At 40.4% G+C, this 15,606-nt stretch overlaps 1 protein-coding gene across 1 annotated transcript in view; it reads left to right on the forward strand.

Moving 5' to 3' along the window:
- Nucleotides 1–81: 81 nt before the first annotated feature.
- LOC127428825 (probable E3 ubiquitin-protein ligase HERC1) overlaps nt 82–15,606 on the forward strand; it is a 117,856-nt gene continuing 102,331 nt past the window's right edge. Inside the window, exon 1 of the mRNA XM_051677441.1 lies at nt 82–436. The gene's annotated coding sequence lies outside the window, so the exon portion shown is untranslated. The remainder of the gene's footprint in view (nt 437–15,606) is intronic.

Raw genomic sequence — 15,606 nt, forward strand, 5'->3', positions numbered from 1 at the left:
TCGCATCAGATATCATTCATCAAACAACGGAACCTCAGTAACGTCATGACGTCATCAGACTACGCCAAATGAGTCGAATCCTCCGCTCCAAGCGTATTCCCGAAACCTTGCGCATCTGTTTTTCATGGCAACAACAACCGACAGCTCGCGGAGCGGTAACCTACAGCACTATAATAAACACCCTCCAGCCCGAGAGTCACCGGCAGTTCGTCCTCGCATTGCGTTACTCTTCTTTTGCCGGGTGCCGTTTAGTTCTAGCTAATTTTAAAGTGTATATTTGTAGAGATAGATACGGGATATGGTTCAGTATAAAGGACAAGATCCGCGTCCTCTCTGCTAGACAGCAGATTTAAAGAGCCTTGCAGGAGGGCAGTGGGTTGATTAACTGGGCGGGTGTGTATGGCTTAAGGAAGAAGAAAGGAGATCGGATCATTCGGTAAGCTTTATATACATTGTGTCTTTTGAATTTTATTCGACAATGTTCGATCTTATCATCTATATCGGATGTGGTTTAGTCGGTTAAACAGTTGAGCTCATGTCAGCTATTTTTATATCTGTCAATGTGAGTCCCAGCTGATGCAACAATGTAACTCTTGCCCAAGTGAACACATTCATGTTGCTGTGGTAATGGATCTGATAGTGGATTCAATGTTGCAAGCTGTGACAGTGTGTTTGGACACATGGTTGTGTGTTCAGATTTCAGGGTGAGGAGAGATCAGATTAGAATGCATTTTTGGTCTCTTCGGTTCCACCATGCTGATAGAGATGGCAGGTGATTGTTGGTGATGTGGTTTAACCTCAGCTGGTTTAGCTGGTAACCAAAAGACTGCAGGTTCAGACATTACAGGAGTTGATTCATAAACTATAGACTAATATAGCTTTGAAAAAGACATTTAAAGGGACAGTTCAATCTAATATGAAAATTATGTCATTGTTTTCTTACCTTATGCTGTTATGCTTTCTTATTTGGAATGCAAACAAAGATATTTTGCAGAATGTCAAAACTGCAAACGTTTCAATATAAATGAATGGGGCTGGGGTCACAGGTGCCGATTTAAGTTTCTGCTGGTGGGTGTCCTCACGACAATACAGGACACTTGAGCATTTTGAGCGCTTCAATTAAAGGAATAGTTCACCCAAAAATGAAAATTTGCTGATAATTTACTCACCCAAAGGCCATCGAAGATGTATCTGAGTTTCTTTCTTCATCAAAGCAGAATTTTAAGATTTTTAGGATTTCGTTTCAGGCCTCCTCCTTTAAACAATGCAAGTGAATGTACTCCATTTTTTTGACAGTCCAAAATGCATATTTAGGTGCATCAAAATAATCCACACGACTCCAGTCGACAAATAAATTTCTTCTGAACCCAAATGATTTATTATTTTTAGAAACAATACTTTTTAACTACAAACGTTCTCTTCCGTACATCTCTGTGACGCGCGCTCATGAGAGGGATGACGTAAGCTCGTTGGTAAGGTCACGCGTCACATGGAGGAGGAGGCAGGAAGTGCATCATTTCTATAAGAGAAACTTGCACAGACCACAGACCAAGCGCCATTCACAAACCAAAACAGTCCAAAACAATTTCAAAACAATATAATAATAATACTTTCCAAATAATAATAATAATAAAAATAATAAACATTACTGTAGTAAATAACCATCCTTTATTTCGGAGCAATGCCGTTGCATTATCTACTTGTGATTTTTCTTTAGCAGAAATATATAGGCTATATGACTGTCAGGAATTCAAGCCACACAAGTTGTAGTTAGTGAAACCAAGTGCGAGAGCATTTACTGAGATTCACAGGGTTTACACAGTGAGATCAATGGTACAGGTGATATCACACAGAAGAGAAGCTTCACAAACTGAAGAAGAGGTAACAGGCAAAACAGCAGAGTAGGCACTAAACAGATATCGACGAAAATCAAGAGCAAATACAGACAGGTAAAGAAACACTGCGTGAGAGCAGTGAGGTCAAACTAGAGTCCTTTGTGTGAGACTTGACAGTGAAGTGGCGTGAAGGTGATTTATTTATGCAGGCAGTGATGAACGAGTGAATTGAGTGCAGGTGCGGTGAATTAGAAATCGGGTGAAGAGGAGCGGAGCTCTGAGGGAGGTGCAGAGCCCTAGGGAGTCGTGACAATGACAAAGTTTTCACACATACCTGAGTTCGCTGGAAAAACAGCACAGGCACAGCCGATGAATTCAGATATCGACCCTTTGACCCTTCGACCCGTTCTTTCGATGGTCTGAAATCCTCAGGGGTAAAATGTTCACTGCACACCCTCCAATATTTGAGAGAATGTAGGGGTGTACTGATATCCAGGTTCAGCGTGATAAGCCAGAGCTTCAATCGCTCAAGATCATGTATAGGCAATCGATGAAAAGTTTATATTTTTTCCGGCGTGCATTTTCTTTGGGGTTTCTGAATACACCAGAAACCAGGATATACACGCCAAACGACAATTAAACTTTTGTACAGCGCTCCATCTCTTGTAAACAATGACACGCTTCCTGCCTCCTCCACGTGGCGTGTGACGTTACCAACAAGCTTACGTCATCCCTCTCATATATTTCATCATGATGGCGCCGCAGATGGCTGCCTCGGTGTGGAGCTCCTCAGTTCTTTTGTTGTTTTTGTTTGTTTGTCCTGTGTTTAGTAATCTTTTTCCAGTCAGTTTTAACAGAGACAAACTGCTGAACATTCGACAGCATGTACCATACAATCATTTCCCGTTTTTCGAATATTCAGACGTTTTACGTCTTTTTAGTTGGAGGCGCAGCTCTGCTGTTCAAGAGACGCAGGCGAGGGAGACGAGCCGGTGTGCTGGTCAAACTCCATCGGCACGGATTTCGAACAGCGCTGCCGATTATTCACTCTGCTCTCTTCCTAACAAAACGGATGAACTACATCTCCTCACCCGCACAAACAAGGACTTTTCAAACTCTGCTGCCTTGTGCTTCACAGAAACCTGGCTGAGTGAAGCCATTCCGGACAGCGTGTTACATCTGCCGGGCTTCCAGCTGTTCAGAGCGGATCGCATTGCGGAGTTAACGGGGAAAACGAGAGGCAGAGGAACATGCTTTTATAACAATGAAAATTGGTGTACAGATGTAACAACGTTAAAGAGGATGTGCTGTCCTAATTTGGAAGCGCTCTTTATTCGCCGCGGGAGTTTTCCTCGTTTATTTTGGTGAGTGTGTATATCGCACCAAATGCGTGTTTGAACACAGCGCTGCAACAGCTGGCTGATCAAATCACAGACATGGAACAACAATACCCAGACTCAGTTATTATTATTCTTGGGGATTTTTAACAAAGCAAATCTCACATGTGAACTGCCCAAATACAAACAGCACATCACATGCCCCACCAGAGACAAGAACATACTGGATCATTGTAACACAACATAAAGGATGCATATCGCTCTGTCCCTAGAGCAGCTTTGGGACTCTCTGATCACTGTCTGGTTCATCTTCTTCCAACCTACAGGCAGAAATTAAAATCAACCAAGCCAGTAGTAAGGACTGTAAAGAGATGGACCAATGAAGCAGAGCAGGAACTACAAGCCTGCTTCGATTGCACGGATTGGAGTGTTTTTGAGGCTGCAGCCACAGACCTGGACGAGCTCACAGATACTGTTACATCATATATCAGTTTCTGTGAGGATATGATCATTCCTACTAGGACTTATTTAAAGTTCAACAAGGACAAACCGTGGTTTACAGCAGAGCTCAGGCAGCTTCGTCAGGCCAAAGAGGATGCTTTCAGGGGTGGGGATAAAGTCTTGTACAATCAGGCCAGGAACACACTGAACAGGGAAATCAGAGTGACTAAAAGAAGATACTCTGAGAAGCTGAAAAACAAGTTTTCAGCTAACGACCTTATATCAGTGTGGAGTGGCATGAAACAACTCACAAATTACAGGACTCCTACCCCAACCCTGTAGGGAACCAACAACTGGCTGACGACCTGAATGTGTTCTACTGCAGATTTGAAAGGCCCAATCTCACACCCCACACCCACTCTGACCTTCACTTCACACAAACACCAAAACCTCCTGCAACCCCCCTCCTCCCCCTTCCTGCTACTCAACCTGCACTTAAGATCTGTGAAGATAATGTGAGCCGCGTCTTTCGGAAACAAAAGACGAGGAAGGCTTCAGGCCCAGATGGTGTCTCACCAGCGTGTCTTCGATCCTGTGCTAACCAGCTGGCCCCCATCTTCACACAGATCTTCAATAGATCACTGGAGCGGTGTGAAGTCCCATGCTGCTTCAAATGCTCAATCATTATTCCTGTCCCAAAGAAACCAAAAATCACAGGACTTAATGACTACAGACCTGTCGCCCTGACGTCTGTGGTCATGAAATAATTTGAGAGACTGGTGTTGGCCCACCTGAAGAACATCACTGAACCCTTTCTAGATCCCCTTCAATTTGCTTATCGAGCAAAGAGGTCTGTGGATGATGCAGTCAACATAGGATTGCATCATATCCTGCAACATTTGGACAGACCAGGGACATATGCAAGGATCCTTTTTGTGGACTTTAAACACCATCATCCCAGCAATACTCCAGAATAAATTACACCAACTATCTGTTCCCATGTCTATCTGTCAGTGAATTACCAGCTTTCTGACGGACAGGCAGCAGCTTGTGAGACAGGGGAAACTCACTTCTAGTACCTGTACAGTCAGCACTGGTGCCCCCCAGGGATGTGTGCTCTCCCCACTACTCTTCTCCCTCTACACCAATGACTGCATTGCCAAGGACCCCTTTGTCAAGCTCCTGAAGTGAAGACACCACTGTCATCGGCCTCATCCGAGATGACGATGAGTCTGCATACAAAAGGGAGGTTGAACAGCTGGCTGTCTGGTGCAGTCAAAACAACCTTGAGCTGAACATGCTCAAAACAGTGGAGATGATTGTGGACTTTAGGAGGAACACCCCAACACTGACCCCCCTCACCATTCTAAACAGCACTGTGGCAGCAGTGGAGTCATTCAGGTTCCTGGGCACTACCATCTCACAGGACCTGAAGTGGGAGACCCACATTGACTCCATTGTTAAAAAGGCCCAGCAGAGGTTGTACTTCCTTCGCCAGCTGAGGAAATTCAACCTGCCATAGGCACTGCTGATACAGTTTTACTCAGCAGTCATTGAGTCTGTCCTCTGCACTTCAGTAACTGTCTGGTTTGGTTCAGCTACGAAAGCAGACATCAGAAGATTAAAAAGGAGAGTTCGGACTGCTGAGAGGATTATTGATTGAGCAATAACTATGTGCAGTACACAGTTTAGTCTTTCTTATATTTATCCAACACATCCAACCTCTTCTGCCATTTCATTCCTCTGAGAAAAAAATAGTATTTGCGCTGTACATAACAGATTTGTATTTGCACTGTACATAACAGATTGTATTAGATTTGCACTATCCATGTGTGTGTGTATGTGTGTATATATATATGTGTGTGTGTGTCTGTACGTATGTGTATAATTATTTTTTATTATTATCTATGTCTTGCTGCTGTTTTTGTATTGTTTTTGTATTGTTGTACACTGGAAGCTCCTGTCACCAAGACAAATTCCTTGTATGTGTAAGCATACTTAGCAATAAAGCTGATTCTGATTCTGATGAGCGTGCATCACAGAGATGTACGGAAGCAAACATTTGTAGTTAAAAAGTATTTAAGTATTGTTTTGTTTCTAAAACTAATCAATCATTTGGGTTCAGAAGAACTTTATTTGTCGACTGGAGTCGTGTGGATTAGGGATGGACAAATTAGACAAATTACTCGAGGGGCAATGGCATGTACATAACTGTATATATAATAACATGTCTGATAAATGTCTTTGGCTGCTGCATTGCATCTTGATGTTCCAGTGTATCATCTATTCATTATTATAGGATGTTATAAAATAATCTGTTACAAAACGTACAAAAGATTGCATAATCAAAATATAATGCATCATATTTTGTCATTATGTGAAGATTTGCTGCCCAACTCAGTGAAAGAATGTGCACAATGCGCATCTGTCTGTTCTTCCTTCAGGTTACCGTAGTAATCTTAGTAAGGGCGCATCAGTTTTTTTAGTGACTGTCTGAACCATCTATTTTTAAATTGCTGTTGGCTTAACAGGAGATGCCGTAACCAGGAGTGGTGGTGGCGGCGTAGTGGACTAAAGCATTGAACTGGTAATCAGAACATTGTTGGTTCAATCCCCACAACCACCACCATTGTGTCCTTGAGCAAGGCACTTAACTCCAGGTTGCTCCAGGGGGATTGTCGCTGTAATAAGGGCACTGTAAGTCGCTTTGGATAAAAGCGTCTGCCAAATGCATAAATGTAAATGTAACCATACATTTTTAATATGCGTGTGTAAAAGACGACGCAAGAAGCAGTTTTCCTTCTTCAGGTGACGCTTTATTTCCCCTCTTCCTCGACACCACTTTACAGTTACCTTTATACACTCTCTAAACACTAACACACACACTGTTTCTACAAATAAACTTTCACTACTTGGGAATCGTTGCTCTGGCTCGGCTCTGTCATATCCAGTCTCTCTCCACTGAGCGTTGTGTCGCTCTCTTTATGCCGCTCTCCCCGTGCTCACTGAAATTAGAGACAGGTGTTAGACAATTTAGCTCAGGTGTAAGCGCCCTTACTGCTTTCCCTCTCCGGAGAGATGCTTGACCATGCCCCCGCTGCCACAGCGTGTTAATTTGAAGTTCAGTTTTGAAGATGCTGCATTCAGTTCCATTTAGCTGCACTCTGTCTAATTGTTTGAAACACTCGCCTGCTGTATATGCATTGAGTACACTGCCACACGCCTGGTGTGTGCGTGCATTCGCTCGTTCCTGTGGGGAAAGCCGCAATGCTCCGTATTGTTGTTGCTGTGGTGATTCATGAATCGTTCCATTCAACACTGAGAGTAATTTCCACCTTTCAACTGAGGAAAGTGCAACTTAATGACACTTTATATCGGACTTCTAACTTGGGAACTCATGCAGAAATCTTCAACTCCCATTTCGTCGCGATGCAGGTGTGCGTTATGTCACGCAAACATTTCAGCACCCAGGACAGGCAGGTTTACAGTCAGTGACAAACATTCACTTTTATTAAACAATATCCATTAACGAGTCAAAGTTCTTACATTAAATGAAAATAAAATGTGTTTAGCAAACGTTTTGCAGAGACAGGTGTTCAAAACACGGTTAATTACACTCTCTTTTGATTATTGTAACGATAGAATTGCAGCGTCGCAAATCAGTTTGGTTGCTATGAGACGTCTCTGACAATCAATGTACCCCTCAAAATCACAACGTAATCAATCTCAAAATTAAAATAAGCTCCCTCTTTGACACGTTTTTGTTTAGTTGTCAGGTAATTGTCACTGAATTTCGAATTAAGTGAAGTCACATCATACATGATCGCCATCGATCATCGTTTTCATGCTCGATTATTGCTGCCACTTCCAAGTACACGAGTACTCGTGCCCATCCCTAGTGTGGATTATTTTGATGCACCCGAAATATGCATTTTGGACCTTCTCCATTTTGGAGTACATTCACTTGCATTGTTTGAAGGAGGAGGCCTGAAATGAAATCCTAAAAATCTTAAATTCTGACACATCTTGGATCGTAAATTATCAGCAAATTTTCATTTTGGGGTGAACTATTCCTTAAAGGATGGGAGTCCTCTTCAAGAGTCTCGCTGTCAGACCCTTTTTTGCTTCAATACAGGACAGGACTTCAATACGGGACGTTAGGCGTTGAAGCGTTTTTGTTTTGTTTTTTGTTAATCAACATTATGTCACAAATATTGTCGATTGAGCTTAACTTGTATTGAGCCTGGAATATTTCTTTAAGGTTTAGGAGGCATTGACACTCTCAGATGTGCTCTACTCAAATGCAAAGCTTAGCATTGTGGTTACCCAGGTATTGTCTTTTAAAATCAGTTTCCCACACTTTTGTGTGAAAAACTAACATGTGCTCGATGTTTTGATGGTCACTTTCTGAAATGTGATTGCAGCTTTCTCTGGACAGAAGCTTTAGTTGATTCAGTTGCCCTGGATTAGTCAGGTGTTTAGACTTTCGGCCGCTAGGCCATTCTGATTAGCTGATATGTACACACTTCTCTCTATTTCTTTTTCTGTCACACTTCAACACAAGGGTGACAGTGATAGGCACTTGGCAATGGAAAATGTTAGCCAGACAGCTGTATTTTAATCTGATTGATTCAAGCTCTGTCCTTCACCTCTGTGGCTGGCAGTCACCCTGTGGTTTCATACAGTATGTTGTTCCAGTTTTTGCTAAACATCCATTGTGTGTTCCATCATTTGACTGTGGGCCCATTTGCATGTTGGTTTCCAAGAAAGACTTTAACATTTCAAGAATTATTAGCATAAAGACTAAAAGAGATACTAGATCAATATATAGCCCAATATTTCATCATTAGCACATTTTGTACTGTGGTTTTCATCCATTTTACCAAGTTTAATTTGAATCACATACACCCCAGGACCATCAGATTAACACTGATTTTTCTGCATGTGAAGTGGCATTCGCAACCCATTTTGCTTCTGTAATGTGATGGATTTCCAAGTAAAACTGGATATTCAATTAGAAAAAAAGACAGCATTTATGGCATAATGTTGATTAACAAAAACAAAAATAATGCACCTATTTACCAAGGTCAGTCAGTGGAAACCACATCCCTGCAGTACAAAAATAAAAAGTACAAAAAAACAAAAAACAAAACACCTTGCAGCTGTTTGACAATAAATGTGTATTAGTAATGGTTGTTTTTTGGTTATATTTTATGAGGTGGAATGCTTGTCTGGCATCTTTAGTTGGTTTTACATCACGTTTTTGTGATTTTGTTACCTGTTTTGTGCAGGCATTTTCCATTTCATGTAACAAGAGGTGGTGCAAAAGGGGCCAGCAAAAATGCAGTGATGCCCACAATTGCTTTAGCTCAACAGGAAGTGAAGGTGCAGCCTAAAATGTAGCATATCTTTGACTGGGGCAATAACAACATTTTATATTTCGTGTTCAGTGTAGCTAATAAAACTACAGTGTGTAAAGATAATTTACTAAAATAAAAAATTTTTCTCCATAAAATATGCTAGTTTAACCACAAATAGAACTCAGACCCCTTACATTTTTCACATTTTGTTATGTTGCAGCCTTATGCTAAAATGATTTAAATTATTTTTGTTTTCACATCAATCTACACTCCATACCCCATAATGACAAAGAAAAAAAAAAAAAGATTTTTGATAACTTTGCAAATTTATTAAAAAGAAAAAACTGATATATCACATTCAGACCCTTTGCTATGACACTTGAAATTTAGCTCAGTTGCATCCCATTTCTCTGGATCACCTTTGAGATGTTTCTACACTTTGATTGGAGTACACCTGTGGCAAATTCAATTGATTGGACATGATTTGGAAAGGCACACACCTGTCTATATGAGGTCTCACAGCTGAAAATGCATATCAGAGCAAAAACCAAGCCATGAGCTCAAAGGAACTGCCTGCAGAGCTCAGAGACAGGATTGTGTCGAGGCACAGATCTGGGGAAGACTACACATCTTTTTTTGGTTGCATTGAAGGTTCCCAAGTGGCTTTATAATTCTTAAATGGAAGACATTTGGAACAACCGCGGGCCGGATTCACAAAATGTTCTTAAGAAGAAATTTCTTCTTTACCATTTCTTCTTAATTTCTAACTAAGAAAAAAGTTAAGAATATTTTGTATTCCCGAAAAAACTTCTTAAGTTCTTATCTTTTTTCTTAAGATGTTCTTAAGAAAAAACTTGTTCATAAAAATTATTGTAAGTAACATCTTAAAGTTAGGATAACCTCACAGTTGTTTTAAACCATAAAATGTAAGATGTTTAATGAATTTACTGGATTTTTCATGTTGAGTCAAGTCGCAATGGGCTGTTTATGTAGAAATTTTATTTTAGACCAAAAAAATGTTTTTGACTGTTTTGTGTTTTAATTATATTTTAATTTTCAGCTTTCAAACCATGTAAATGTTATCATGAAATTCAAACAAAAAATGTTGTTTTAAAGCTTCTTAATGTGGTGACCAGTCATGCTAATTCAAATGGATGCAATGCATATAGCGCTCTCTGTGATCTTTAGAGTTCATAGAAACATAATAATTATAAAATTAGAAAGCTGAGACTTTCTTTTTCACCCCCATCCACATCCCTATCGGAGTTGGGCACAGCGGAGACAGCCTGTGCCACCCTTTCCCATTTACCCGCCTCATACTTTCCAACATGATATTATTATCAAGCTTCCCAAGGAGAACTTTTTCCTTGCAGTAGTTTCCTCAACAATAACATCCAACTCTTGTAGATTTTGTTTCTTTTCTTCCATGTCAAATGAAAAGTTATCAGATGGTTACCAGCAAGTAAATTCTACTTTGATGGTTAATGTTATTAAACTAACACATCTCACTCACTTTATATTCAAAACAATTATCGCGGTGCTTGCTACTTAAAAGAAAAAAAAAAGAAAAGGTTAATTGATACATTTATCATTACGATCTACCAGTGTTTAAGTATTTAATTTGTTGTAGGCTTTTAGACAAGGCAAGCCCATGAGCGGGCTGATCAGACAATATCAAAGCCTGTCCTTTTATTCTTAAGAAAAAAATTAAGATGATCTTAAGAAAACATTTGAGAAATTCTTAAGAATTTTTCAAGAATTGCACTTAGGAACTTCTTATAATTTATCCTAAGAACTTTCTTAATTTTCTTTCTTAAGAACATTTTCATGAATCCGGCCCCAGGACTCTTCCTAGCTGGCCGCCCGGCCAAACTGAGCAATCGGAGTAGAAGGTCCTTGGTAAGAGAGGTGACCAAGAACCCGATGGTCACTCTGGTTGAGCTCCAGAGATCATGTGTGGAGATGGATGAATCTTGCTGACAGACAACTATCACTGCAACACTCCACCGATCTGGGCTTTATGGCAGAGTGGCCAGACGGAAGCCTCTCCTCACTGCAAGACACATGAAAGCCCATTTGGAAGGACTCTCAGACTGTGAGAAACAAGATCCTCTCGTCTGATGAAATGAACTGTTTGGTCTCAATTCCAAGCATCATGTCTGGTTGAAACCAGGCACCGCTCATCACCTGCACAAGGACGAATGAGTCAAAATAAATTTTTGTGTATTGAACCCAGAACATTCCTTTAAGTATATTGTCGCATAACTTGCCAAGTTGTGTATCCAGCGCACAATGGTACAGGTTTGGGAAAAATTGTAAAGAAATTGTGGGCACAGTACCATGTTCATTTTGAGGGCTAGCTAGTCTCCAGAGTCTGATACCTCAACTTGTGCTTCCCTCTTGCTTTTGAAATGGGCAAGGTGTGACATTGGCACCAGGGCAGTGTATGCTGAGGTAGGGCTGGGTGATAAAACAATCTCGATATTTAGCACGATAAAATAATCCACCATATCGATGATAAGCTTTTGACTAATTTGTTCTACAGTTGAAGTCAGAAGTTTACATACACTTAAGTTGAAGTCATTAAAACTTAAAAAAAAAAAAATTAACCACTCCACAGATTTCATATTAGCAAACTATAGATTTGGCAAGTCGTTAAGGACATCTACTTTGTGCATGACACGAGTAATCTTTCCAACAGTTGTTTACAGACAGATTGTTTCACTTTTAATTGACTATATCACAATTCCAGTGGGTCAGAAGTTTAGATTCACTAAGTTAACTGTGCTTTTAAGCAGCTTGGAAAATTCCAGAAAAAGTTGTCAAGCCTTTAGGCAATTAGCCAGTTAGCTTCTGATAGGCTAATTGGAGGTGTACCTGTGGATGTATTTTAAGGACTAAAGAACAGCATCCCAACTGTAAAGCATGGAGATGGCAGCATCATGTTGTGGGGGTGCTTTGCAGGAGGGACTGATGCACCTCACAAAATAGATGGCATCATGAGGAAGGAAAATTATGTGGATATATTGAAGCAACATCTCAAGGCATCAGCCATAAAGCTAAAGCTCGGTCGCAAATGGGTCTTCCAAATGGACGGTGACCCCAAGCATACCTCCAAAGTTGTGGCAAAATGGCTTAAGGACAACAAAGTCAAGGTATTGGAGTGGCCATCACAAAGCCCTGACCCCAATCCAATTTCCAATCCAATATGTGGGCAGAACTGTAAAAGCGTGTGCGAGCAAGGAGGCCTACAAAACTGACTCAGTTACACCAGTTCTGTCTGGAGGAATGGGCCAAAATTCCAGCAACTTATTGTGAGAAGCTTTTGGAAGACTACCCAAAATATTTTACCCTAGTTAAACAATGTAAAGGCAATGCTACCAAATACTAACAAAGTGTATGTAAACTTCTTACCCACTAGGAATGTGATGAAAGAAATAAAAGCTGAAATAAATCATTCTCTCTACTATTATTCTGACATTTCACATTCTTAAAATAAAGTAGTGATCCTAACTGACCTAAGACAGGCAATAATTTCTACGATTACATTTCAGGATTTGTGAAAAACTGAGTTTAAATGTATTTGGCTAAGGTGTATGTAAACTTCTGACTTCAACTGTACATCTAGACGATCAGGTGCATGTTGCAAAAAATTCAAGCAGTTCGGCTTTCTCAGGCTACGTTTCCACTGGCATGGAAGAAATCTGCTCAAAGCCACTCACAATGCAAGGGAACATCTTGCTCCGCATTGCTGTCAATCCTACAATCCACTGGCATGGAAGAAATCCGCTCAAAGCCACTCACAATGCAAGGGAACATCTTGCTCCGCATTGCTGTCAATCCTACAATCCACTTCGCAAGTGTGACGATCGGCCTCCATAGGAATGAATTGAAAATGCTCGCTCAGCTTCGCTTAGAACACGCCAGTGGTAACGTAGGGTCAGACTGTATGAATTTGCTTACGTTAGCTGCCTTGCTAATAATTAGGCTATGCCGGTCACCGCGGCCTGGGTCTGGACCCTGGATTGATTCCATCCGGACTGCAACATTTTAGATGACCCTCTCACTGTCTTTAGTGAGCAGTGTGACAAAACAACAGTGTGTACACCAGAGCTGATCTTTCTGTGCTGTATTCTTGAATATTTTTCTTTAGCACCGAACATGCTTCATTTATGCCCTGTTTCGCTTGCACGCGTTGCCTCTTTTCCCCGCATGTGAGCAGATTTGAGGCTCAGCATAAGTTAACGGGGTTCCAAAGCGCCTTTAGATCATCACATTTTTTCCTTCTAAATGTAACTTTATTAATCAGCGTGTGAGCCTTTAATAATGAACAATTAGATTTCTGTTCTGATTTTGTGAAAATGAATCATAAGTAATGGAAAAGTAATCATCTCTGGCATGGATGACAAGGAAAGACAATAAACTACTAGTTTGTAGTCTAGTCTTTCTCACTTTAATGAAAATATAAAATGGAACATTCATACTTTTACATTTTCTAAATTTTCTGTCAGGGGATACCCCTGAACCCCCATACAGTATCGTTCCTCAGTCTCAAGGACTTCTATGCCCCCATACTTGGGTATCTGAATGTAAAGAAATATATCATTTGAATGTAAATATATTCAAACAAATACTGGACTGCTGTCATTATGCTTCAAAATGAAAATGAACAGACGATCTTTTAACATTCATATCCAGCTGCACTTGATTGATAAACTCTATCAAATATTTTAATATTTTGGCAGAAGATCCCTCAGACCCCAATGCTTTGGCTGTCTCTGTGCGCCAAATGCAGTTCTTTATAGACTATTTTGACTGTTTAGGATTGTTTTTTTCTTTTCTTCTGCCAATTTGGACATTAAAAAAAAGTGAATGTATATCGTGATAAATATCGATATCGAACGATATGAAAAAGAATATCATGCTAATATTTTTGGCCATATCCCCCAGCCCTATGCTGCAGAGCTATTGGCCTGATGGTGGGAATGGAGATTGATTTTGGTCTCGCTGCTCGAGGTCTGAGGCTATTTGCCGGGCTGACCAGTTGTTAACCCTGGCTTGCACTGGCCCCATAGTGGAAAGGCGGCTAATGACATGCAACTGCCACAGTGTTTGCCGTAAGCAGTCATGCAATACAACGCAGCTGATGTCTCGTGAATGAGCTTGACGAGCTGCCAACTCAATCCGTTCAGCCACCCGTGCCGCCTTTCTCCTATTGAAAATATGAAACCCGTGGCTAGCGAGGAACCTTGTAAAACTGCCTTTCATTAGTTAACATTTTAGAATGACTGGAAAGAAGAGGATTCACACTGAAATATAAGATAATAAGCTGCTACTTTCTTTAAACAGGAAGAAGAAAGTGCAAAGACGCAGCAAAACCTGTCGAGTGCATTTCAGCACCAAAGGAAATTAAGAGCAATCAATAAAAAAACAAAAAAACATAGACATACTGTAATCTGTATTAGACTATGAAAAAAACTGATTGAGTGTTCAACAGAGATCAGACAAAGTCGGCAAACATTATCTGCACTGAAGCTGATGCAGTTAATTTGTTTTTATTACCATAACGCCATGCTTTCCATCTGTGCTCGACCTTCCCCATGAGTGCGATATCCAAAGCAGCCATGAGACGGTGCCTATTATTGAACCTGGACTATTCGTTTAAGTAGATAGGATCAATTTTATTTTTGTGTTGACTTTAACATCATATTCTTTCTCTTTTTAAACATGATCTAAAATTACCATTTGCCCCGTTTGCATTGTAATCAAGCCACCACATGTGCAGTAATGTGGTTAACAACTCAGTGTATAAACTCAACAATAGGGCTGAAAGGATTAGTCGACGTCATCGACAACGTTGTCGAATAGTCGTTTGATCTCATTTAACGCAACATGAGATCATTTGAAATGCTAATGATGACACAGGAGGGCAGCACTTCAGCTCGCGCTTGATTGAGGAGAGGAAGAAAGAACAGCTCACAGTCCAGACGCACTCCAAACTTTCTATAAGTAAATATAGAGGCAGTGTCATCTTGACGTGAAATAAAGCGGAGCCATACCTTGCGTTCCGCTTGAGCAAAACTTGCCTGTCAGAGCATCTAAAAAGGGAACACCCTGGCGTTATATCTTTTAATGCATCCTTTAATAAAGTTCAAATAATAAGGAAGTGGGTTGTATAAATAAGCACACACTCTGAAACTGGCATTTCTCTGTGCGGTCAGAGCCACGTGAAAAATAGCGTGAGAGAGTTTCAAAGTTCTTCTGGCTGATACACTGTCTCGCGCGGAAACACTCATCCCACGCACGCGCTTGCTGCAGTTAGATTATAATGAGATGGCTCGTGACATAGTGAATCATAATATATGTGTCACGGTGTGTAGCTTATAGTGAAGAAAATCGGCGATTCAAGCTCTATTAAGAAGAAAGAGTTTGTTTTTTGTGAGTTAAAGAAGAATCGATGTGACAAAAAGGTGAGAGAGTGTGGTCTTAGCCCATTATTCAATGCAAATAATAATAATAATAATTATTATTATTATTATTATTATTATTTTAAATTGGTCTTTTTTGGTTTGTTTTCCAATATAAATATCTCTCTTGTAAGTTGCTTTGGATAAAAGCGTCTGCCAAATGAAT

This window comes from Myxocyprinus asiaticus, chromosome 38 (assembly GCF_019703515.2).
Source record: "Myxocyprinus asiaticus isolate MX2 ecotype Aquarium Trade chromosome 38, UBuf_Myxa_2, whole genome shotgun sequence".
Lineage (NCBI taxonomy): Eukaryota > Metazoa > Chordata > Actinopteri > Cypriniformes > Catostomidae > Myxocyprinus > Myxocyprinus asiaticus.